Source organism: Pseudophryne corroboree, chromosome 3 (genome assembly GCF_028390025.1).
Source record: "Pseudophryne corroboree isolate aPseCor3 chromosome 3, aPseCor3.hap2, whole genome shotgun sequence".
Taxonomy (NCBI): domain Eukaryota; kingdom Metazoa; phylum Chordata; class Amphibia; order Anura; family Myobatrachidae; genus Pseudophryne; species Pseudophryne corroboree.
In genome coordinates, this window is record NC_086446.1 from 643,961,320 (window position 1) to 643,988,312 (window position 26,993).

Here is a 26,993-nt window from a genome sequence, read left to right on the forward strand (position 1 = left end):
GTGCACACCAGGTAGTTCTAAAGCTTTACTTTTGTGCCCAGTCTCCTGCGGAGCCGCTATTCCCCATGGTCCTTACGGAGTCCCCAGCATCCACTTAGGACGTTAGAGAAACTAACCATAACTCTGTTACTCACCATTTGGATCTGTCGGCATTGTGAGCATTCGGATTCCGCAGCCATGATTGTGACAGTCAGGATCACAGCCATAACTAGGTGTGTGCTCGTGGTGCCTGGCACACAGCGCAGATGCGCTCGAGGCGCAGGGCCACTGGCAACAACTGGCTGCTCCGCCCCCCCCTGCCGCTTACCCGCCGTCACCCGCTGCCACGCCACACGGCTACCTCTCACATAGGTAGCCGGGCAGCTCTCCAGCTCCCCCATCGCTCCCTCTCTTCTCTTGTGCTGGGAGAGATGACGTCTCTCCCAGCCCACCCCCAGCCACCCACAATGCCCTGCACTGCGTAGAGCGCAGGGAAGGAAGAGGAGAGGGAAGGCACATCTACCATGCCAGCTCGTCACATGTAAGTCTCTCTCTGCCTGTCATACAGTGTAAAAAAGGGGGACTGCCTGTCACAATGTGTAAAAAAGGGGGACTGCCTGCCATATTGTGTAAAAATGGAGGACTGCCTGTTATAATGTGTAAAAAAAGAGGGACTGCCTTTCATAATGTATAAAAAAAAAAGGGTTACTGCTTGCCATAATGTGTAAAATAAAAAAAGGGGGGGACTGCTTGCCATAATGTGTAAAAAAGGGGGACTGCCTGTCATACAGTGTAAAAAAGCATGACTGCCTGCCTTAATGTGTAAAAAAGGGGGATTGCCTGTCATACTGTCTAAAAAAAGGGGCACTGTCTGTCATACAATGTAAAAAAGGGGGACTGCCTGTAACAATGTGTAAAAATGGAAGACTGCTTGTCATAATGTGTAAAAAAGGAGGGACTGCTTTTCATAATGTGTAAAAAAAGGGGAACTGCCTGTCATAATGTGTAAAAAAAGAAAGAAAAAAGGGGGACTGCTTGCCTTAGTGGTATATTCAATAACTGTCGGAAGTTGCCAAACACAGAGTAAAGATCACATACAGTGCGCCAACCAAGAGCAGCCTGAAAATATGAGTGGTGTTGAAGTGTCACCAACACTTCCAATAAACATACAAATTCCAATAGTTACCACCCTTTATTCCAAGCGCTTTTAGAACACCCCAGGCAGGAATTCAATCTCTTAGAGAACTGAAGTATATGTCCTTTAAAACAAAATATACAACACAGACATAGTGTAATACTGTTGAAATTTGGTATAAAATAAATAAATAAGGTCCAGACTCGTACCCCAAGTTGTGGTCTACAATAGTAGACAATATCGCCTTAATAGGAACAGATCACCAACTCGCAAATATCCTGGCACCTCTATGGTCCTTTAGGAAAGTTTCCCGTTCTAACTCCACCGAAGATATATGTGAATCAAAATAATTTCCAGATAGTGTATTACCGTAAAATTTATTGACACATACAACATAAAAAGTGATCTACAAGATGGGTTCTCACCAGATGGAATGGTCTACACAAAATGGCAGACAACAGCGTTTGTTAATGATAAAACCAGGCGTCCCCAGAGTTGATCAAGTACAGCCAGGCAAGAACTCCACATGTATTCTGCTACCTTCACCGACGCGTTTCGTTAGCTGCAGGCTATCTTTTTCGAGGTGTATATGGTAGCAGACGGTCAGTAATATTTATACTTCCCCCAATCAAATTAACCTAAAACCTAATGCCAGACATGGATCCTCTATTTTCTAACAACCTATATTACAATCATCAAATGGTATACAGTTAAAATCCATTCCACCTATTGGTGTTAGCTCTAAAACTTCCATTTCCCGCCTAAAATGGTTATCCAATGGTGTCCTGCTCTGCAATAGTAATTTCCACCGGAAGTCGTCATACCCACAACCCGCTCCCAGCCTGTTAAGGGCGGAAGGCCTGTTAACGGAAATCCGTCGCCGGAAGTGACACGATTCTCTACGTCCATATGTATGTCCAAGTATGTCCTTCCCGTTGTGATCTCTCTCACCGGAAGTGACGCGGGTGTGTCCGGAGATATCCTTCCCGTTATAGCCGCTAGCAGGAAATGACGTTGGCGGAAGTGATCTCATATTCGGGAATCTCGCGATGCTGGAGATATGTTTTCTATTTTATCTCCATGGCAACGTTTCCAAAGATCATAAATGTAGCCTTCAATTCACATCTTATGTCCGGAGATTCTGCACCATTTTATTGTAGTCCATTACATAAATTCAATAAAAAGAAACAAGTTTAGTCTAATGTAATACATAACAAATATAGGATTATAAAATGTATTTAAAAATATACTATAAAAATACACTATAAAAACCATTTTGTTTCAAAATCCTTATTCAGGCCTCCTGGTTCCAAAGTTTTAAATTTAAAAATGATTTGCATCTCTGCCTTTGCTAGTTGTTTTTGTGGATCCCCTCCTCTAATACCTGGTTTTACTCGTTTTAGAGCGTAAACGTTTTTAATTTATTTAGGGTCACAATTATGTGTTTTCTTAAAATGTGCTGACAGGGCATGCAAGTCTAATCCTTTTTTTATATTTCGGAGATGTTCCCCTAATCTCACTTTAAGAGCCCTACTGGTACGTCCAATATAGAATTTATTACAGCTACATTCTAAGCAGTAAATTACATTCACAGAATGGCAAGTGATGAATTCTTTTATAACACATTTTCTTTCATTTATATAAACTTCCGTTTTTTTGTTACCAAAAGTATTAGGGACACTTCTGCAAGCTATACATGACCCGCACCTGTAAAAACCCTCAGATGTTATTGTTAGTCCAATTGGGGGTGCTTGAAGGAAACTATGTACCAGTTTAGATTGTAAATTGGGGGCTTTCCTGTATATACAGACTGGTCTCTCTGGAAGATCCGGGCCAATAATGGGATCTTTTTTTAAGATAGGCCAGTGTTTTTTAAAATATTTTGTACTTTTCTATGTTGAGAAGAATAATCAGAAATAAAGGCCCACTTATATTTATCATCAGATGAGCTTTTATTGGTATTTTTAGCTGCCAATAAGTCTGTTCTATTTATTTTTGACACCTCCTCCAATTATTTTTTTAAAAGTCCTTTGTCATAACCACAATCTGCAAAGGATTTCTCCATTGATAATGCTTGTGTCTCAAAAACTGAATGGTCCGAACAATTACGTCTCAGTCTTTTGAATTGACTGGTTGGGACACTATTTAGCCAGTTGTCATGATGGCAGCTTAGCTTATTGATGTATGATTTTGAATCAGTGGGTTTCACAAACGTGCAGCAGCAGCAGGTCACTGGAGCGGCCAAGTCCGATTTGGCCGCTCTTTTGAATAAGGGTTGTCGGGTCCATTCCGACAACTGCATGTCGGAATGGACTTGACTCTTATTGAATATACCCCATAATGTGTAAAAAAAAAAAGGGGGGGGGGGACTGCTTGCCATAATGTGTAAAAAAGGGGGACTGCCTGTCATACTGTGTAAAAAAGCGTGACTGCCTGCCTTAATGTGTAAAAAAGGGGGATTGCCTGTCATACTGTCTAAAAAAAGGGGTACTGCCTGTAACAATGAGTAAAATAGGGGGACAGCCTGCCATACTGTGTAAAAAGGGGGACGGCCTGCCATACTGTGAAAAAAGGGGGACTGCCTACCATAATGTTTAAAAAAGGGGGAACCTGCTGCCTAATGTGTAAAATAGGGGGACTATGCCTGCCTAATTTGTTAAAAAGGGGACAATGCCTGCCTAATGTGTAAAAAAGGGGGACTCTGCTTGCCGTAATGTGTAAAAAGGGGGACTCTGCCTGCCGTAATGTGTAAAAAGGGGGACTCTGCATGCTGTAATGTGTAAAAGGGAGCTCTGCCTGCCATAATGTGTAAAAGGGTGGTTTGTGGCCACTTCCCTTCCGTATGAAGCCACGCCCCTATATTTTTGACGCGAGCCTATGGTATGCACTGGCCCTGATTTGTATATGGGAGGCGGGGCGATAATGCTGTTTCTTGCACACAGCACGAAAATGTCTACTTACAGCACTGGTCAGAATACTGACCGCTGGGATGATAACTACATCCTGTCCATTGAACACCTAATGGAATAATAATGTCTTCTGCAGGAGAGAAACACTCAGTACCATTATGATATTATTCTTTTGTTCTCTGACTTATCCTATACAAATTGGATGGCACTTGGTTTTTGTGATAGTCTGGGTGCTGGTAATTTTCTATTGGTTTCTTTGATAGATATGACATAGATAATGATATATAGATAGATGCTGGCCTACACCAATATATTCCATAATTAAATAAGAAGAAAATTATCGGGGAGAACATGGTATTAAGCTAAATGCCCTGTTATGTTCTTTTGGAGCCATTCCAGGACTTCTCTAACCTTGACACCTGGAGAATTATCTTGCTGAAAATACTCATTTGCCAGTGGGTACAGTGACTTCATGTAGGGTGATCAGCATAGATGGTCATATAACCTGTTGCGTTGAATTGTTGGTTTGCTTATATTGTCATGCCTGAGGGTTGGGTTTGGTTTGGACAGGTGTTTGTGGATGGAGCTGACACAGAGGGAGTATATATGACTTAAGGAGGCTTTAACCAGGTATGGTGCATGAACTTGAAGAATCGTTGGTGTTCTAGCAGTGACAAACCCAGAGGTAGATATAATAATAAACATCCATAATTCACTGCAGATACTGTATGCTGACAAAAGATACCAGGTTAGCCACAGAAATGATGACCGGAATGGAACCAGATTGGACTGAAAAAGACAAATTTCAAATAACAATAATATCAAGAATAGAACCAGGATGGGCTGGAGTGCTTACCGGGCTTGACCTGGAATCTTAACACTGGTAGTATTGTAGAAAGACACAGTTCAAATAACAATAATATCTGGGCTTGATCCGGAATATTAACACTGATAGCATTGAAGAAAAACACAGTTCAAATATAATAGCATCCGGAATGGAACCAGAATGAACTGGAGTGCTCACCGGGCTTGAGCCGGAATATTAACACGGATAGCAATGAAGAAAGAGGCAGAGGCGGTTGCTGTGCGGGAGGTGGCGGAATGGTGGCATTTGGCCGCGCGGTCCGGCCAACGCAGGTGTGGCCGGACCATGCGGGGAGTGGACCCCATGGCTGCGAGACATCATACGCAGCTGCTGCGGGCCGGAGAGTGACGAGTAGCTCCCGGCCAGCACGCTAAAGCTGCGCAGGTCGGGAGCTACTCTTGGAGTGCAAAGGCATCTTTGCACTTCTGCGGGGGGGGGCTGGCACTGACATGCGGGGCGGACTAGCCCTGTGCTGGGCGTCCCCCCACATGTCAGTGTGAATGATCGTAGCTGTGCTAAATTTAGCACAGCTACGATCATCTCAGAATGAGGGCCAAAGTCCATATAACAATGGTAGCCAGAGTGGAAGCGGACGGACTGAATCATACAAAGTCACTGAAATGAAGGAGCTCAGCTCAGAGCTGGATACAGACTGTTGTACTGACAAATTGGTAATCCCAGGAAGTTACCTTTATACCTTGCAGTATGTATTCATTGGGTGTTGCAGTCAGCTGACGAAAGAAGCTCTAGGATTGGACAGTGGAGGATCAGCCGTTGGAATCCAAGATGGCAGCGCCCATGTCCGGACTTGGAGGGAAACTCTGACTAGGCCCAAACACCAAGAAGTGAGTACAATGAGAAATACTGAAACAATGGAAGCCAGCGCTATTAAGTACTATACACAGAAACAGCAGCAGCTGCAGGAGACTTCATGCTGGATCAGTGCTAGCGGACCTCTGGGAGCGATGTGTGAATACAGCGTGCACGGACCTCAGCGCCAGCCAGGACAGACATCGCATAGGTAAGAAAGTACTTTTAAAATTCCGGAGTGTGACATATATCAGGTGACCCAATACATCACAAAACCACTCTTCACCATTACACCACCCTCAACAGACTGCTTTGTTATTATCCTGCATTATAAATCTATATATTCCTGCATCTTACATAAGAGTTAAAAAGCAGTAACCAGGATTCATCAAACCAGATGTTCTTTGTTTTTTTATTTCTCTATTGTTGGTGTTCCTTAGTATTCTGAAACTTCATATGTTTAATTTGTAGTTATACAACTCGTTTGAGCTGTCTGCTGACAAACTGCATCCAGGACAAGATACGTCAAGTTCTGTGGTTGGATATTCCCTTTTTGGCACCACAGATAACTAAATTCTTTGTCTATCTGCCCTGTATACAAATTGTCAGCCTGTGTCCTATTTCATCAACTTTCTGTCCATGACAACAAGACTGCAGCTGGTTGTAAGCTATTGGGGTAATCATAACCCAGTCTTAGTATATCAACATTGCTATGCATGAAAACCTTAGTAGTGTTGATGCCCCCGATACTCTAAATAGTATAGTTTGCACATGCAGGGGCCTAGTAATTATCGGAGGCTGTTTGACCTCCGACAATTAAGTATCCTACTCTATCCTATCTAGAGGTGACTGTTCAATATTAATCCTTCTGGATTGCTCTGCAGCATTTGATACAGTGGACCATGGGCTTCTGATTGAGCGACTGATACTTTTTGTGGACTGGATGGCACAGTCCTAAGCTGGTTCAAATCATTTCTCACAGGCAGGTCACAGAGAGTATCGTCTGGAGTATACTCATCCCCATCAGTGCCATTGCCATGTGGTGTCTCACAAGTTTCTATACTATCCCCCATGCTTTTTGCAGTATACATGCTCCCGCTGGGTGAAATAATCAGGCGCTATGCAGATGATACATAGCTGTATTTGTCCTTTGCTCCAGACACTGATAACCCGATAGCAACCCTAAATGGCTGTCTAGCTGAGCTCCAGGAGTGGATGAGCGCCAGTTGGCTGCGACTGAACCCGGATAAAACAGAGGTCCTTATGATACGACCGCAATATCAAAGGACAAGACTGCAGCAGAGCCAACCAACTGGACTTACACTAGGGAATTCAGAATTACAAACCACTGATCGTGTGCGGAATCTTGGCGTTGTCCTGGATGGTGGCTTGACACTTAAACATCAGATATCAGCCACAATCAAATACTCATTCTTTCACCTGAGGAACATAGGCAGAATCAAGCACTTAATTCCCTCAGATGATCTGCCAAAAGTCATACATGCATTTGTATCATCTCGATTAGACTACTGTAATGCCCTCTAATTGCAACGCTTATAGCTGGTGCAAAACACAGCTGCCAGGCTGTTAACCAACCAGCCCTGTTCTAGCCACATAACACCCATCCTCTACTCCCTTCACTGGCTGCCTGTAAGATGGTGAATCATCTTCAAGATTGGCTTACTGAGTTTCAAAGCATTACATTCAAGGTACCTGAAGCAGCTTCTGATCCCATACTGCCCCACTCGATTACTGCAATCTGTAGATGAAGGACTTTTAGCAGTACCTAGAATCTCCCGTAAGTCATGCGGCTCCGACTCTATGGAACTCACTTCCCCACACAGTGCGAGAGGCCCCAACTATAGAATCCTTCAAAAGTAGACTCAAGACTTTCCTTTTTACTCAAGCATTTCCATAATGTCCCTTTGGTATCTACATGCCTCTGTATTTTATGAAAAGCTGTTCTGTTCTGTACTTTATTTATTTATTCATTATTTCTGTACTATATTATGCTATGTATCTGTTAAGCGCCTTGAGTACTATTGGAGAAAGAGCGCTATATAAATAAAATTATTATTATCCATTGCTCTGCTGTGGGGACAGCTGATCTTCATATCAACTGTCCTTGTGATCCCTAACAGCGGTACTTCAGTAAAGGTCAAACCTTCCACTGTTGGGTCTGCCCAGCGCACATATGCACTACCGCAGGGGACAGAGGGAGCTGATCGGATCTCTCTTCACAACCTGGACCTTCTTCAGAGTTTTCCTTCCATTGGTTCCCAGAGGGAAGGTGGCATATTTTCCCAAGACAAACTCAGAAAACTTTCAGTTATCGGAGTATACTAAATACTAGATGGGGATGCAGTCAATTTACCTTCAATCAAAATCCCGACAGTCGAAATCCCTACAGCATTTGACTGACGGTCAAAATCCCAACATGGACAAAATACCAACATTTAAAATACAGACAAGGTCAAAATACCGACACAAAAAAATGTCGACAGGTCAAAATGCCGACATGAGTTTTTCATGATTTTTCCATTGACACCGACTTGTTCATACATTACCATCCCAGTAGACCTGGGGGGGGGATATAATAGTGTGCCCGAAGCATGCGAGCGCAGCGAGCCATGCGAGGGGATGCGGTACACTTATATGGTGTCCATGTCGACCTATGTCAACATACACACCAGGTATAGAAAAAACGTTACACACACATGTGGCGCTCAAGGACAAATTATTCTCCCATGTGTCATAAATGGTAATAAGACAATAATCACCCTAAATATTCACAATAATGATGATCCACCGTTTCTGTAGTCAACCTATAGAAAGGTGACCACCTCCACACAATGGTTATTGGTGGTGGGGTCAAGGACAAAAAGAAATATATAGTGCGGTGATCCTTTTTCAATTGATTGAATTTATGCGACTGATGCACAAATGTAAATCTGCATTTCAAAGATGGTTCCACTGGTGTGGAATGAGAACTTTCAGATGTGTCTTTAACATGAAAGATGCTTAAATCTGTAAGACAGAATGTACTTGCCTCCACATAGTATATAAAGGAGCGCAAGTAAAAGAATATAGAGCAATAGTTTTTGTAAAAAACACACATTTAATACAAGATGCACTTACAGACATAAATGATTCAAAGGCATGGTATGACAATCCAAAGGAAGGTACAGCAGCTCAGCATGCAGCCCACAAACCCGCGGTCCCCAACAGAAGATCTCTAGATCCGGATACAAGAGATCAGGAAGCCCCTCAGAGTGGTGGTGTTGAAGCTGGCGAGTTCCCTTGTAAGCATGGATTGTTAGAAGAACAAGCACTTAACGCGTTTCTGACTCAAAAGTCCTTCGTCAGAAGTGTAGCCTGTTCATCCTGGTGATCCTATTTATATTTCCTGCAATCATCACAGCTGTGTGTGATGATTGCTGCTTCCCGGCGTCTCGGACGTTCTACGCATGCGCAGTTCTCCGGAAACTGACAATGCGTTCCATTGCAGTCCGGAAGTACGTCATGTGCGTTCCAAAGACCGGAAGTCCATGTTAGAGATCGCGCTGATCTTGCTATCATCTCAGAAACAGCACATAGCACCAAAAGTCCATGATTAGAATGTCCAAATTCATCATAAAAAATTAAATAATAAAAAGCATAGTTAAAAACAGTCCTTATATACATATTTCCAACATATATAAAGTGCAAAAGTGAAGATTGTGCAGAATGATGGAAAAAAAGGGATAAGGGAATTAGGCAGCAGCTGTAAATGAGTGTCTTAAATTAAGAAAGCACTTAAGTTCAAAGTCACCGTTGAGTCCTCTAGGTATAAGAGTACCCAAACGGTGAATCCATCTCATTTCTGACCTTGAAAGTCTCTCCTCTAGATCCCTATTACGCCATGAGGGCAATAACAATTGTATTCCAACAAAAAAATGTATACAACATTCTTTAGACTTATGACATTTCTTAAAATGAGCAGATACTGTATGAGTGTCTAGGCCTTTACGTATATTATATTCGTGTTCGGCCATTCTGACTTTGAGACATCTGGTGGTTTTCCCCACATAGAATAGACCACAAGTACACTCCAAGGGGTAAATTTACTAAGATTCGTATTTTCCCGTTTCAGGTCAAAGTTCAATCACGAATGACATCGAAAGTGTAAAACTGCAACTTTTTGAATTGATTACGACTAATTTACTAAGCTGTCGTATTCGGGTTTTTCTTTTGTTCCGATGTCGATGTCATTCGTGGTTTTTTTTCTATTTTTACGGCAGTGATTAGCAAAACACTGCCGACTTTTTTTACAATCAATCTCGGCCGGATCTGTGTGATCCGTGCTGGGGTTTATTTTTTTTTATTTTTTTAATTAAACACTGTAAAATAATAAAAAAAAATGCGTGGGGTCCCCCCTCCTAAGCATAACCAGCCTCGGGCTCTTTGAGCCGATCCTGGTTGCAAAAATATGGGGGGAAAAATGACAGGGGTTCCCCCATATTTAAGCAACCAGCATCGGGCTCTGCGCCTGGTCCTGGTCCCAAAAATACGGGGGACAAAAAGAGTAGGGGTCCCCCGTATTTTTAAAACCAGCACCGGGCTCCACTAGCTGGACAGATAATGCCACAGCCGGGGGTCACTTTTATATAGTGCCCTGCGGCCGTGGCATCAAAAATCCAACTAGTCACTCCTGGCCGGGGTACCCTGGGGGAGTGGGGACCCCTTCAATCAAGGGGTCCCCCCCCCAGCCACCCAAGGGCCAGGGGTGAAGCCCGAGGCTGTCCCCCCCCATCCAATGGGCTGCGGATGGGGAGGCTGATAGCCTTTGTTGTAAAAGAAAAGATATTGTTTTTAGTAGCAGTACTACAAGGCCCAGCAAGCCTCCCCCGCATGCTGGTACTTGGAGAACCACAAGTACCAGCATGCAACGGAAAAACGGGCCCGCTGGTACCTGTAGTACTACTACTAAAAAAATACCCAAAAAAAGACAAGACACACACACCGTGAAAGTATAATTTTATTACATACATACACACATACATACATACTTACCTTAAGTTCCCACGCAGGTCGGTCCTCTTCTCCAGTAGAATCCAAGGGGTACCTGTTGAAGAAATTATACTCACGAGATCCAGGGGTCCAGGCTCCTCGGGAAATCCAGGGGTAATCCACGTACTTGAAAAAAAAAAAAAAAACGGTGTCCCGACCACGAACTGAAAGGGGACCCATGTTTGCACATGGGTCACCTTTCCACGAATGCCAGAAACCCACTCTGACTTCTGTCTAAGTGGGTTTCATCAGCCAATCAGGGAGCGCCACGTTGTAGCACTCTCCTGATCAGCTGTATGGTCCTGTCCTCACTGACAGGCAGCACACGGCAGTGTTACAATGTAGCGCCTATGCGCTACATTGTAACCAATGATGGGAACTTTCTGCCCTGCGGTTGACCTAAAGTGACGTCACCGCTGAGCAGAAAGTTCCCATCATTGGTTACAATGTAGCGCATAGGCGCTACATTGTAACACTGCCGTGTGCTGCCTGTCAGTGAGGACAGGACCACACAGCTGATCAGGAGAGTGCTACAACGTGGCGCTCCCTGATTGGCTGAAGAAACCCACTTAGACAGAAGTCAGAGTGGGTTTCTGGCATTCGTGGAAAGGTGACCCATGTGCAAACATGGGTCCCCTTTCAGTTCGTGGTCGGGACACCGTTTTTTTTTTTTTTTTCAAGTACGTGGATTACCCCTGGATTTCCCGAGGAGCCTGGACCCCTGGATCTCGTGAGTATAATTTCTTCAACAGGTACCCCTTGGATTCTACTGGAGAAGAGGACCGACCTGCGTGGGAACTTAAGGTAAGTATGTATGTATGTGTGTATGTATGTAATAAAATTATACTTTCACGGTGTGTGTGTCTTGTCTTTTTTTGGGTATTTTTTTAGTAGTAGTACTACAGGTACCAGCGGGCCCGTTTTTCCGTCGCATGCTGGTACTTGTGGTTCTCCAAGTACCAGCATGCGGGGGAGGCTTGCTGGGCCTTGTAGTACTGCTACTAAAAACAATATCTTTTCTTTTACAACAAAGGCTATCAGCCTCCCCATCCGCAGCCCATTGGATGGGGGGGGACAGCCTCGGGCTTCACCCCTGGCCCTTGGGTGGCTGGGGGGGGGACCCCTTGATTGAAGGGGTCCCCACTCCCCCAGGGTACCCCGGCCAGGAGTGACTAGTTGGATTTTTGATGCCACGGCCGCAGGGCACTATATAAAAGTGACCCCCGGCTGTGGCATTATCTGTCCAGCTAGTGGAGCCCGGTGTTGGTTTTAAAAATACGGGGGACCCCTACTCTTTTTGTCCCCCGTATTTTTGGGACCAGGACCAGGCGCAGAGCCCGATGCTGGTTGCTTAAATATGGGGGAACCCCTGTCATTTTTTCCCCCATATTTCTGCAACCAGGATCGGCTCAAAGAGCCCGAGGCTGGTTATGCTTAGGAGGGGGGACCCCACGCAATTTTTTTTAATAAAATAACAACTTTCCCACCCCTTCCCACTGATATACATGCACGGATCTCATGGATCCCTGCATGCCTATCCAATCACGGAAAAAAAAAGTAGGTCTGTTTTTTTTTAGCACTTTTTTACGAGTTGTAATTTTTCACGGCAGTGTTTGTTTTTTTTTTGCTGTGCACTTCTTAGTAAATGACCGAGATTCATACTTAAACAGCCGCGTTTTGACCGATGGTGTATTCATTCGTGATTTTTTTCTTGGACTTCAAAATATTACGAATGCCCTCATCACTGCCGTGATTATTGCTTAGTAAATTACCGAGATGACACTTTGATGAAAAAACGGCATCTCGGTCAAAATCGGGAGCTTAGTAAATTTCCCCCCAAGATGTAAATTATATTTTTGGAGTGACACGTTATGAACTCTCTGATGGGATACACCTGATTATTTACAGTAAACTCCACCTGTTTACGTTGTTTATCTTTGGCGGTCTTGCACATTAGACAAGATCCACATTTGTAGAAACCCTTGGTCCTGATGCTCTGTCTGATTTCAGATTCGATACTACTTTTAACCAGATGATCTCTTAGTGAAGGAGCTTTCCTATATATGAATGACGGTTTATCAAGGATATGTTGTGATAAGATAGTATCCAGTTGTAATATTTTCCAGTTTTTCTTTATCACTCGTTCTATGTCTCTATGACAGGAATTGAATTGAGTAATGAAAGCCCATTGAGTCCTGAGGTCAGAACTGGGTTTCACTTTCCTCTCTTCCAGTAGGTCTTTTCTATCAACCTGATCTATTCGATCTCTTGCTTTTATCAAGATATCAGATGAATATCCCTTAGCTTCAAATCTCTCTGTCAGTTCATCAAGTTGTTCATTGCAAACAGTTTGATCTGTGCAATTCCTTTTTATTCTAGTGAACTGACCAAAAGGTATACCATCTAGCCAGTTCTTGTGATGTTGGCTAGTGGTATCAATGAAGTTGTTACAATCAGTAGGTTTACGATATGTCATTGTCTATAAAGATCCTTCTTTAACGTAAATGCTCAGGTCTAAAAAGCATACTTTCTCCATACTAGAATTAAAAGTTAAATTAATTCTAATAGTGTTAGAATTTAAAAATGTACAAAATTCATCCAAAGAATCCTTAGTACCTCCCCATATAAAGAAAATATCATCTATAAAACGATGCCAGGACACCAGGTTCGCCACCAGACCACCATCATCCCAAATGGTGTGTTCCTCCCAGTATGCCATGAATAAATTTGCATAACTGGGGGCGAACCTGGTGCCCATAGCAGTCCCTACCATTTGGAGGTAAAAAGATCCATCATAATAAAAATAATTATTCAAAAGTATAAATTTTATACTATCAAGAATAAAGTGCTTTAGTGCCTCACTCATATCGCTTTTATCCAAAAAGTATGTAACGGCTGCAATACCTTTATCTAATTCTATTATGGTGTAAAGCGTTTTGACATCTGCACTACATAAAAAATTATCCTCTGTCCATTTCACCTCATTTAATTTACGTAAAATATCTCCCGTGTCTTTTAAGTAAGCTCTCGTGGTCTGTACAAGGGGCTGCAGATAAAAGTCAATTAGTGCTGACAAGTTACTTGTCAGACTATTGCAGCCTGATATTATTGGCCGACCAGGGGGATTCTGGGAATCTTTATGAACTTTGGGGAGTATGTAAATAGTAGGTATAGAGGGATTCTTTATGTTTAAAAACTGCAGTTCTTTCTTAGAAATAATACCATCGTTGTAGGCCTTTGTGGTTAATTCCTTCAAAGCCTTTTCAATTCTGATGGTCGGATCCCTTTTAATTTTTTATAGGTAGTTCCTTCACTCAGTTGTTTAGTGATTTCTTTCATATAGGTTTCCTTATTCATTAGGACCACCCCACCCCCTTTATCAGATGGCTTAATGATTGAACTCTTATCTTCTTTTAAAAATTTCAAAGCTTTGAATTCATTTTTAGTTAAATTCAAATGTTTGTGTTTTTTGGCAAGATTTCTTTGTATAATGGTCTCTACCTCATCACATACTAATTTATTAAAGGTGTCTATACTGCTCCCTTTCGCATGTGTCGGATAGAATGTTAAAGGAGGTTTAAAACCACTAGTTCAGGGGGCTGATTGCTCCTGTATATCCTCCTCACCCTCTTTGCCAAGAAAAAACCTTTTTATAGTGAGTTTCCTCACATACTTTTGGATATCTATAAAAACCTCAAAAAAATTAGGTTGATGAGAGGGTGCATGTTTCAAACCCTTTTGTAATACTTTTGTTTCATCCTCAGTTAACACCTTATCACTAAGGTTGAAAATTTTTACCAGATGATTCTCATTAATAGATGAATTAGATGGAATATGACTAGTCGTAATAGGAACCTTTTTCTTTCTTTTCCTATTTGTATTTTTATTTTGTCCACCCCTTCTCCCCCTCTGTGTTTTCTTTGAGATGAGAGCCGAGGGGACTAATACCTGTTCCTTAGTGGGGTTCGTGTATTCCATTCTAAAAAAGAAGGTTGTTTTTGTCTATTTTGATATTCACAATTGTCATTACTCAAGGTAGAAAAACGATTTTGATGTCTAAAATATGGAGATGCATTATACTTCCCTGGTGCCCTATTAGGGAACCTTGGAGTTTGCCAATCTCCTGTACGGAGTCTATTATTCCCAAATCTTGATCTCATCTGATTACCTCGAAAAGTAGGTAATCTTTCAAGATCATTGAAATTGGGTTCCTTGGTATTATTTTTCCTCCAATGAGGGATCTTTTTAGGTATAGTAAGTCTGGGATCAGTTTTAATTCTACCTATTTCGGCTTGGGAGACATCTGTCTCTTTGATTGTACTGGTGATTACTGTGTCAGAAGAAGGGATTGCTGAATCCCTAATGTACTTCTTCTGTTTTTTCTCTCTCAAGAATTTGGTATTCCTCATTAATTTAGATGATACAGCCTCCTCTAGATTTTTACAATCCTCCAACTCTTGAAAAGGTTGTATCAGAGTTTGAAGGACATTAATCTCATCATTGAGGGCCTTTATATTGTGAGTCCTTTCCCTAATAATCAAAGCAATTAGTGATTCAGAACACGTGTTAAGAATTGAATCCCAACTCTCTATAAAAGAGGTATCAGAAGAAGCAAAGGAAGGAGCTTTCACAATTTGTAAACCTTTAGGAACAATTCCAGAGGCCTGGTATTGTTCTAAGGTAGCGACCTCCCACCATAATTTGTTCTCCTTTAGCATAGCATTTTCTAATTTCCTAAAAATACTATCTAAATCATAATCACACAAATCTGTTTGATTAGTAGTACTAAAGGTTTTTTTAGCCAAATCTTTACGTGTTTCTCTATAGGAGAACATAATTTTGCAGTACTTAATTCCAAAAAGGATATAAAATAACAAGATAGTGGCAAGAGTGAGAACTCCAGTGCGCAATTAAGACCAAGGTGCAGCCCAAATGAGTGTAATAAAAGTGTACATCCACAACAATGAAATCGAATGGTATAGAAAAAACGTTACACACACATGTGGCGCTCAAGGACAAATTATTCTCCCACGTGTCATAAATGGTAATAAGACAATAATCACCCTAAATATTCACAATAATGATGATCCACCGTTTCTGTAGTCAACCTAAAGAAAGGTGACCACCTCCACACAATGGTTATTGGTAGTGAGGTCAAGGACAAAAAGAAATATATAGTGCGGTGATCCTTTTTCAATTGATTGAATTTATGCGACTGATGCACTTACAAACACACGAATGTAAATCTGCAATTCAAAGATGGTTCCACTGGAGTAGAATGAGAACTTTCAGATGTGTCTTTAACATGAAAGATGCTTAAATCTGTAAGACAGAATGTACTTGCCTCCGCATAGTATATAAAGGAGCGCAAGTAAAAGAATATAGAGCAATAGTTTTTGTAAAAAACACACATTTAATACAAGATGCACTTACAGACATAAATGATTCAAAGGCATGGTATGACAATCCAAAGGAAGGTACAGCAGCTCAGCATGCAGCCCACAAACCCGCGGTCCCCAACAGAAGATCTCTAGATCCGGATACAAGAGATCAGGAAGCCCCTCAGAGTGGTGGTGTTGAAGCTGGCGAGTTCCCTTGTAAGCATGGATTGTTAGAAGAACAAGCACTTAACACGTTTCTGACTCAAAAGTCCTTCGTCAGAAGTGTAGCCTGTTCATCCTGGTGATCCTATTTATATTTCCTGCAATCATCACAGCTGTGTGTGATGATTGCTGTTTCCCGGCGTCCCGGACGTTCTACGCATGCGCAGTTTCTCCGGAAACCGACAATGCGTTCCATTGCAGTCCGGAAGTACGTCATGTGCGTTCCAAAGATCGGAAGTCCATGTTAGAGATAGCACTGATCTTGCTATCATCTCAGAAACAGCACATAGCACCAAAAGTCCATGATTAGAATGTCCAAATTCATCATAAAAAATAAAATAATAAAAAGCATAGTTAAAAACAGTCCTTATATACATATTTCCAACATTTATAAAGTGCAAAAGTGAAGGTACAGCAGCTCAGCATGCAGCCCACAAACCCGCGGTCCCCAACAGAAGATCTCTAGATCCGGATACAAGAGATCAGGAAGCCCCTCAGAGTGGTGGTGTTGAAGCTGGCGAGTTCCCTTGTAAGCATGGATTGTTAGAAGAACAAGCACTTAACGTGTTTCTGACTCAAAAGTCCTTCATCAGAAGTGTAGCCTGTTCATCCTGGTGATCCTATTTATATTTCCTGCAATCATCACAGCTTTGTGTGATGATTGCTGCTTCCCGGCGTCCCGGACGTTCTACGCATGCGCAGTTTCTCCAGAAACCGACAATGCGCTCCATTGCAGTCCGGAAGTACGTCATGTGCGTTCCAAAGACCGGAAGTTCATGTTAGAGATAGCGCTGATCTTGCTATCATCTCAGAAACAGCACATAGCACCAAAAGTCCATGATTAGAATGTCCAAATTTATCATAAAAAATAAAATAATAAAAAGCAAAGTTAAAAACAGTCCTTATATACATATTTCCAACATTTATAAAGTGCAAAAGTGAAGATTGTGCAGAATGATGGAAAAAAGGGATAAGGGAATTATCGAATAGATCAGGTTGATAGAAAAGACCTACTGGAAGAGAGGAAAGTGAAACCCAGTTCTGACCTCAGGACTCAATGGGCTTTCATTACTCAACTCAATTCCTGTCATAGAGACATAGAACGAGTGATAAAGAAAAACTGGAAAATATTACAACTGGATACTATCTTATCACAACATATCCCTGATAAACCATCATTCATATATAGGAAAGCTCCTTCACTAAGAGATCATCTGGTTAAAAGTAGTATCGAACCTGAAATCAGACAGAGCATCAGGACCAAGGGTTTCCACAAATGTGGATCTTGTCTAATGTGCAAGACCGCCAAAGATAAACAACGTAAACAGGTGGAGTTTACTGTAAATAATCAGGTGTATCCCATCAGAGAGTTCATCACGTGTCACTCCAAAAATATAATTTACATCTTGGAGTGTACTTGTGGTTTATTCTATGTGGGGAAAACCACCAGATGTCTCAAAGTCAGAATGGCCGAACACGTATATAATATACGTAAAGGCCTAGACACTCATACAGTATCTTCTCATTTTAAGAAATGTTATAAGTCTAAAGAATGTTGTATAAAATTTTTTGTTGGAATACAATTGTTATTGCCCTCATGGCGTAATAGGGATCTAGAGGAGAGACTTTCAAGGTCAGAAATGAGATGGATTCACCGTTTGGGTACTCTTATACCTAGAGGACTCAACGGTGACTTTGAACTTAAGTGCTTTCTTAATTTAAGACACTCATTTACAGCTGCTGCCTAATTCCCTTATCCCTTTTTTTCCATCATTCTGCACAATCTTCACTTTTGCACTTTATATATGTTGGAAATATGTATATAAGGACTGTTTTTAACTATGCTTTTTATTATTTAATTTTTTATGATGAATTTGGACATTCTAATCATGGACTTTTGGTGCTATGTGCTGTTTCTGAGATGATAGCAAGATCAGCGCGATCTCTAACATGGACTTCCGGTCTTTGGAACGCACATGACGTACTTCCGGACTGCAATGGAACGCATTGTCAGTTTCCGGAGAACTGCGCATGCGTAGAACGTCCGAGACGCCGGGAAGCAGCAATCATCACACACAGCTGTGATGATTGCAGGAAATATAAATAGGATCACCAGGATGAACAGGCTACACTTCTGACGAAGGACTTTTGAGTCAGAAACGCGTTAAGTGCTTGTTCTTCTAACAATCCATGCTTACAAGGGAACTCGCCAGCTTCAACACCACCACTCTGAGGGGCTTCCTGATCTCTTGTATCCGGATCTAGAGATCTTCTGGTGGGGACCGTGGGTTTGTGGGCTGCATGCTGAGCTGCTGTACCTTCCTTTGGATTGTCATACCATGCCTTTGAATCATTTATGTCTGTAAGTGCATCTTGTATTAAATGTGTGTTTTTTACAAAAACTATTGCTCTATATTCTTTTACTTGCGCTCCTTTATATACTATGTGGAGGCAAGTACATTCTGTCTTACAGATTTAAGCATCTTTCATGTTAAAGACACATCTGAAAGTTCTCATTCTACACCAGTGGAACCATCTTTGAAATGCAGATTTACATTTGTGTGTTTGTAAGTGCATCAGTCGCATAAATTCAATCAATTGAAAAAGGATCACCGCACTATATATTTCTTTTTGTCCTTGACCCCACCACCAATAACCATTGTGTGGAGGTGGTCACCTTTCTTTAGGTTGACTACAGAAACGGTGGATCCTCATTATTGTGAATATTTAGGGTGATTATTGTCTTATTACCATTTATGACACATGGGAAAATAATTTGTCCTTGAGCGCCACATGTGTGTGTAACGTTTTTTCTATACCATTCGATTTCAGTGTTGTGGATGTACACTTTTATTACACTCATTTGGGCTGCACCTTGGTCTTAATTGCGCACTGGAGTTCTCACTCTTGCCACTATCTTGTTATTTAACATACACACCAGAAAACAATGAAAAACTCATGTTGGCATTTTGACCTGTAGACATTTTACATGTCGATATTTTGACCTTGTCGGTATTTTAAATGTCGGTATTTTGTCCATATCGGGATTTTGACCTTGTCGGGATTTTGATTGGAGGTATTTCATACCGATCCCACTAGATGGCCTCTAATAAAACATGTAGATAATAATGACTGATATTTATTTAGGTAAAGTGAGCACTCACACATTCATACATATATACATACACAGAGTTGTTTCTTGGACTAACTGAAGTTCCTTGTTTGTTGTTAAGGATTTGAAGTATTATAATTTCATATATGTATAACAATATTCTGAGACAGGGCTTTTCATAGATTCAATAAAAGAGTTGCTAACTCAATGCAAAGTTTTCCCTGCCCTTAAGTGAAATTGTATTGATCTAATGGTTTCCTTATGTCTTCATCAATTTCCATCTTGAGTGACAATCCTTTCCATATTAAAATGTTTTAAAATGCACTCAATGCTGCTGTATTACAGCATATGGGCAGAAGTGACCGTGATCCCAGAAATCAACAGGATAATTAAAAGGGAAATTAATTAAATGCAGTTGGAAGATGATAGTTATTGGCCTGTGGCTGGGTAAAGGTCATCTTGTAACTGCATTAACAGACTGCAATGGAGCTAGAATTGACCCAGATGATGAGCCAGAGAGACAGAATGGTTGAATCCCATCAATTTTTGTCACCCATAACCAAACTGAAAGGTTGAGAAGCTGCATCGGCTCAAACTAACTAGTTTGTAGCCAGCTAAGAAAACCCAACAAAAGAGAGTTGGAAAGTAGACTCTTGTGTGGGAGCACTCAATTCAGAGGATTGGGTGTGTATTAATCAATTCTGATTTGACTGAACGGGCAGATTAAAAAATTGCGGACATACCCCGCTGGAGATGCCCGATCTCGTCTAATCTTGGAAGCCAAGCAGTGGAGGGCCGGGTCAGTACTCAGAAGGGAAACCACCCTGGAACACCCTGGTACTGCAAAAAATTATTCTGCCCGATCTAGAGTGATCCCCAATAATACCAATTGGCATTCGGTTCTGTATGATTTATGATTTAATTCTCTACGACTAAATAATCCTGAATAGGATTGCTGTAGAATAAATGATGGTCATATATTATACAAAGGTGTTACTGTGATCTCAGTAAAACCAATAGCCCAAATATTTGGATTTCCGGTTTTCATTGTGGTATTGAAAACCACATGAATTACACACAACACAGTGTTATATTTTCGCGTAGCTATACTATTTACATACAATTTACTCCTACAATCATATTTTAATAATGAATTAATAAAATTATGTTTCATCAGAATTGATTAATACACACCCAATCCTCTGAATTGAGTGCTCCCACACAAGAGTCTACTTTCCAACTCTCTTTTGTTGGGTTTTCTTAGCTTATACTCCTTTTGACTCTAGGGAGCACCACTGATAGCAACAAATATTTGCAAAAATGATTTTTTCCACATGCACAAGGTTGCTGTATCCATAACGCAATTTAGCGTCATAAATCAGTCTTTCAGAGGGCATTAGAAATTTATTGTAAGACTAGTGCGGTCCCAAAAAAAGCTTCTTTTCCAAACTAGTTTGTAGCCAGCTTCAGGGAATGGCCCAGTAATATACCGTATATATATACTCGAGTATAAGTCGACCCGAATATAAGCCGAGGCACCTAATTTTACCACAAAAACCTGGGAAAACTTATTGACTCGAGTATAAGCCTAGGGTGGGAAATGCAGCTCTACCCGTACACAGACCTCATAGTGCCAGATATGCCCCACAGTGCCAGATATGCCCCACAGTGCCAGATGTGCCAGATATGCCCCACAGTGCCAGATATGCCCCACAGTGCCAGATGTGCCAGATATGCCCCACAGTGCAGATATGCCCCACAGTGCCAGATATGCCCCACAGTGCCAGATGTGCCAGATATGCCCCACAGTGCCAGATATGCCCCACAGTGCCAGATGTGCCAGATATGCCCCACAGTGCCAGATATGCCCCACAGTGCCAGATATGCCCCACAGTGCCAGATGTGCCAGATATGCCCCACAGTGCCAGATGAGCCCCAAAGTGCCAGATATGCCCCACAGTGCCAGGTGTGCCAGATATGCCCCACAGTGCCAGGTGTGCCAGATATGCCCCACAGTGCCACGTGTGCCAGATATGCCCCACAGTGCCAGATGTGCCAGATATGCCCCACAGTGCTAGATACTTACCCTCCGTCGCTCCCGCGCTGTCGTCTGAAGGAGAGACACGGAGAGCGCAGCGCGCGGCTCTCCTGTGTCCCTCTTGCGTCTCTGGCGGCAGCGGCGTGTGTTAAAGTAAGTGCCGGTTCGTGCACTTTCTTTACCACACAGACGCCGCTGCCACCGGAGATGCAGGAGGGACACAGGAGAGCCGCGCGCTGCGCTCTCCGTGTTCCTCCTTCAGACGACAGCGCGGGAGCGACGGAGGGTAAGTATCTAGCACTGTGGGGCATATCTGGCACATCTGGCACTGTGGGGCATATCTGGCACACATGGCAATGTGGGGCATATAACGCTGACTTGAGTATAAGCCGAGGTGGCTTTTTCAGCACAAAAAAAAGTGCTGAAAAAGTCGGCTTATACTCGAGTATATACGGTAATAAGATTAGTGTAATAAGATATAACTGAAATCACTAGAGTTTTGTCCAGGTGAGATATGCTGGCAATGCTGTAGAACAGATGAATGGGAATTAGCCACAACCTCTTAAGGCAGAGTTTCCCAAACGCAGTCCTCAAGGCACCCTTACGGTCCAGGCTTTGAGTCTATCCATGCTTGGCCACAGGTGACTTAGTTAGTGCAGGTACCTCAGTCAATTTCATTTAACCATCTGGTGCTGAGCCTTGGATAGACTTAAAACTGGGACTGTTTGGGTGCCTTGAAGATCATGGGGGTAATTCAGACCTGATCGCTGCTGTGCAAAAACACAGCATGCGATCAGATCTGAACTGCGCATGCAGCCAGTCAGCGACGAGATGGTGCGATAAATCCAATAGCTTGGGCGTTCGCAAGGTGATTGACAGGAAGAGGCCGTTTGTGGGTGGCAACTGACCGTTTCTAGGGAGTGTCCGGACAAATGCAGGTGTGTTAAAGCGTTTTCAGAGAGGGTGTCTGACGTCAGCTCCAGCCCGGTCAGCAAGAAGCAAACGCGGCGGCTGAGTAAGTCCTGTGCTGAGCAGAGACTGCACAAAATCAGTTTGTGCAGCTTTGCTACACATCCTAACGCACACTTGCACAGCCAATTCACCCTCCCCCTGTAGGCAGCGACTATCTGATCGCAGGGCGGCAAAAAACACAGCCCGACAACCAAGTCTGAATTACCCCCCATGTTTGGGAACCACTGGTTTAAGAGGCAGAGGTGTCTTAAGGCCAGGGCTTGGGAAAATAAAAAAATTATTTTTATGTTTTTAAAATGATGTGTTAAATATCTTGCTGTATTTCTTCAGAGTCAGACAGATCTCAGACATTTCTGTCTGAATGGGAAATAGGCGTTTATGGATGATAACTGGGTTTCTGAATGTAAGAGAACCAACACCTGGATGTGTTGCCAGAGGTATTCAGCATCCTGAGGCATGTGTACACTGTATGCTGCATCTTCTGCAGCCATAGGATAGGTGTACGTGCCAATGATAGTGATGACTGCAGCTTTTGCAGGTGGAGATGCTGGGACATTGCATACTTAGAGGTGAGTACGGCTCCGAATACTGCTGTAGATTAAAATATTCATGCTAATTATAACATGCATACAGTGGGTGTATGCATAAATGCGACTAAAGGTGGTACACACGTAGAGATGTGTGCTTAAATTCTAAGCAATCTGACGTGTGTTATCCCCTTAAGAATCAGGCTCTTAAACTCTCATGCTTTGAAGCTATAGCTTCTCCCTTAAGTTTTGACTCATAGCAATCGTAAAATGATATTGATAATTTTCATTTGTTTTAACATCCAGAAAGTAGTCTTCCAAGAATTTCCATGACACGTGACTCAGTCAGGGGGATTTGTTTAGTTTTTTTTCTTTATAACCCAAAGTTTCAGATTACCAATAAGAAAACTGGCAGAACTGCTCAATTACTTCTTGTAAGTTCTAGTCAAGAACAATTTCAAGACACTGTGGAGAAAAGTGCCTGCAATAACAAAACCCTCTGACAAATGAAACTGTAAATAAAGTTAGAAGAACATTTACATATTATATCCAGAAAATTTTGTCTCAATGTACGATATGTACTTGGAGCAGGAAATCAGCTCTCTAGGCAGTCTACCAACACTTGTGTCAGCCATTATAAACTAACAGAGATACACTTTCAGTATAATAGCAAAACAAACGCGAAAGCATGTTTGCAACACGCTGCTGAAGTAAAGAGAAAAATTCCTCCGGTCCCTAAGTGCATAGTGATTACAGTAGATGATGTACAAACTGTTTATCACTGGTGCATTCATTTCCATTAAGTTTTTTAACTCTATTTTGTGAATTGTGATCGTGTAATTATCTGTGGTTTTATTACTATCAGGAGCAAATGCAGGATTTCCAGAGGGAATTTCCAAATGCTTGATTTTAGCTTGTGGCCAGCCCATGAAAGGGAATAATTAACAAGTAACAAGCTATAGGGCGGTATCCTTATTACTGGATGGCAAAAACAGGCTATCCAATTATATGCATGCAAAGCATAATCCCTGGTAAGTGCTGGCGATTAGGGCTTATTGGATAGCCCCCGGGGGATCCATTAGCCATGGGAATTTACCTTGGCTAATAGGAAAACCCTCATAGTCTTCTACTGAAAATGTGCAGTGTGTGTATAATAGTTCAGACTTCAGACTTATACAGGGCCAGAGGCATAGGCAATCGCAGTGGGGGTTTACAGATGCCCGGAAACTCCCCTCCTCTTGACAACTGGCTCAAATTATGACAATAATAGCAATAGTATATAATATGGTAACTAGAGCTGCCGCCACATCATTCAGTTTAAAGGATAGAGCAGTGCTGCTGCACATGCCCAGTAGTAGCTGCTTCTTCTACCAAGGTTGCTGTGTGTGTGGATCTGAGTTATCAATCAGTGCTCTGGACCAAAGGGTAGCTACCAGGAAGAAGAGACAGGAGCATTGCCATGAAGTGGGAGAATGTTTAGAAAGTGCTTTTCTGTCTCTGTCACGTCTAGCAAGGTTTGAGGATCCGGCAGCTGAGACTCGCCCAAGGAGGGGTTAGACTGGGGATGAACAAGACGAGGGGGTTGGATATAGTTCCTTCTCATGAAGCAAGGGGTAAAGAGGGACGTAGGCGGGGCTCAGAGTCTGTGGGTTGCAGTTCTTGAGAACGGGGCTGAGGATGAGAACTGTGGCTGGTGGACGATGACTTGGGACGCAGTTGTAGACAAGGAACTGCGGGTTTGTGGCTTGAAAGGCGAAGTTGTAAATAATGAACTGCAGAACTGTGAATGATGGTTGTAGACGTAGCTGAAGACAGAGAACCGAGGATGGAGATTTGCAAGACGAGTCTGTGGATAAGGGGCTGAGAACGGGGGTTCAAGGACGTGGCTGGAGACTGAGAACTGTAGACTGTGGCTTGTAAGACAAGGCTGGGGATAACGAGCTGAGGACTGTGAACGGTGGTTTGAGGACTTGGCTGGAGACAAGGATCTGCGGACTGTGGCTCGAAGGACAAAGCAGGAGACCCGGGGTCGTCCGTGCCCAGAGGGTCTTACTCGACCGGGTTTTCCAGGAGCGTCTCCACAGGCAGCAGCAGGCTAGGGATGGCAGGGCTGCAGCAACAACTGAGAACCGGCTAAGCAGGGTTAGAAGTACCAGAATACAGCAGGAATCCCGGGAGCACAGGCTAAAGCACCTACAACAGGGTTGTAACTTGAAGCACTGGCATCCCTGTCCTAAACCAGCCCCCTTTTATAGGAAGAAGTTTCCCTAGATTGGCTGGAAGAACCATGAACAAGAATGATACCAGAAACTTGGTCTCCAACATGGCGGTGCCCAGTAATGCAGACCTTTTCCATGATCATGCTGCACACTGCCCCTGGTCTCCTAGGCAACGGTTTAGTGAGAGGGAGCCGCTGCAGCGGCGTCCCGCCGCCACGAGAGGACCCCTTCACTGCCATTACCGCTGCCTTCCCCCCAGACCCAGCGCTGCAGCCCTCCTCCGCCGCTGCCCAGCCACCCGTGAAGCCAGCCCCGCGGCCCTCAGCATTCCGGTAAGACCCCGGATGCTGACAGTACCCCCCCTTTGCGGGTGGACTTCGTACACCTATATGGTTTAGCTGGAAATTTGGCATGAAATGTCCGAAGAAGTCTTGGGGCATGGACGTCATCTGCCTCTACCCAGGACCTTTCCTCAGGTCCATATCCCTTCCAATCAACAAGGTACTGGAGGCGACCATATCGTCTGTGGGAGTCGAGGATCTTGTGAATCTCAAATTCGTCTCCTTGTGCTGATTGGATCTTGGGTGATTTAGGCAGAGCAGCTCTGAATCGATTGAGTACCAACGGCTTTAAGATAGAAATATGAAAAGCGTTAGGGATTCTCAAATGCGGAGGCAACTTCACTTTGTAAGCCACAGGATTCAAGACTCTCTCGATTGGGTAGGGCCCAATAAACCTGGGAGCAAACTTCTTAGTAGGAACCTTCAATCTAAGATTACGTGTGGAAACCCAAACCCGATCTCCCACTTTAAGACTTGGTACAGCTCTTCGCTTCAGATCCGCGTAGGTCTTATATTTTTTGGATGTCTTGAGCAAGGCCTTGTGAACCTGTTTCCAGGTTTTAGCAAACTGTCGAAGTGCTGATTCTGCGGCAGGGACCTCAAGCGTAGGCAAGAGTTGGAAGTCGGGAACTTTCGGATGATAACCGTAATTAATAAAAAATGGAGAAGACTTTGTAGCAGAGTGATAGAGATTGTTATGGGTGAATTCTGCAAATGGGAGAAAGTCCAGCCAGTCATCCTGAGAGGAGGACAAGAATAACCGTAGAAATGTCTCCAGGTCCTGGTTCACTCTCTCTGTTTGACCATTCGTTTGGGGATGAAATCCTGAGGAGAAATTCAATTTTACGCCAAGAGCAGAACATAGGGATCTCCAAAACTTAGCCACAAACTGGGGACCTCTATCAGACACGATCTCCTGCGGTAGACCATGGAGTCGTAAAATCTCTGCTATAAATAGTTTTGCCAACTGAGACGCTGATGGAAGACTAGCCAGGGGAACGAAGTGTGCCATCTTAGAGAACCGGTCAACTATGACCCATACGGTATTTCGTCCGCCAGACATAGGTAAATCAGTAATAAAGTCCATAGAAATATGCGTCCATGGTCTTTGCGGCACAGGTAACGGATGGAGCAACCCGGCTGGAGGACCTTTGGGACTTTTATGCTGAGCACACTTTGGACAGGCAGCCACGAATTCCTGAACATCAGTCCTAAGATGTGGCCACCAGTAGGAGCGCTGAATGAATTTGAGCGTTTTATGACCACCCGCATGACCCATGAAGGAGGAGGAGTGAGCCCATGTAAACAGTTTCTTGCGAAGATTTGGTGCAACGAAGATTTTTCCTGGAGGAGGGAGTGGATAGGTGTTAGTTGCTGAAAAAGAGGTGGAGTCCAAGATGAATGGTTCCTTTGAACAGTCAGAGGGTTCTTCAG

The 26,993-nt window shown here is 43.0% G+C and overlaps 1 long non-coding RNA gene across 2 annotated transcripts in view; it reads left to right on the forward strand.

Moving 5' to 3' along the window:
* Window positions 1-26,993, forward strand: part of LOC135058116 (uncharacterized) — a 120,212-nt gene that overhangs the window by 65,063 nt on the left and 28,156 nt on the right. The window lies entirely within an intron of this gene.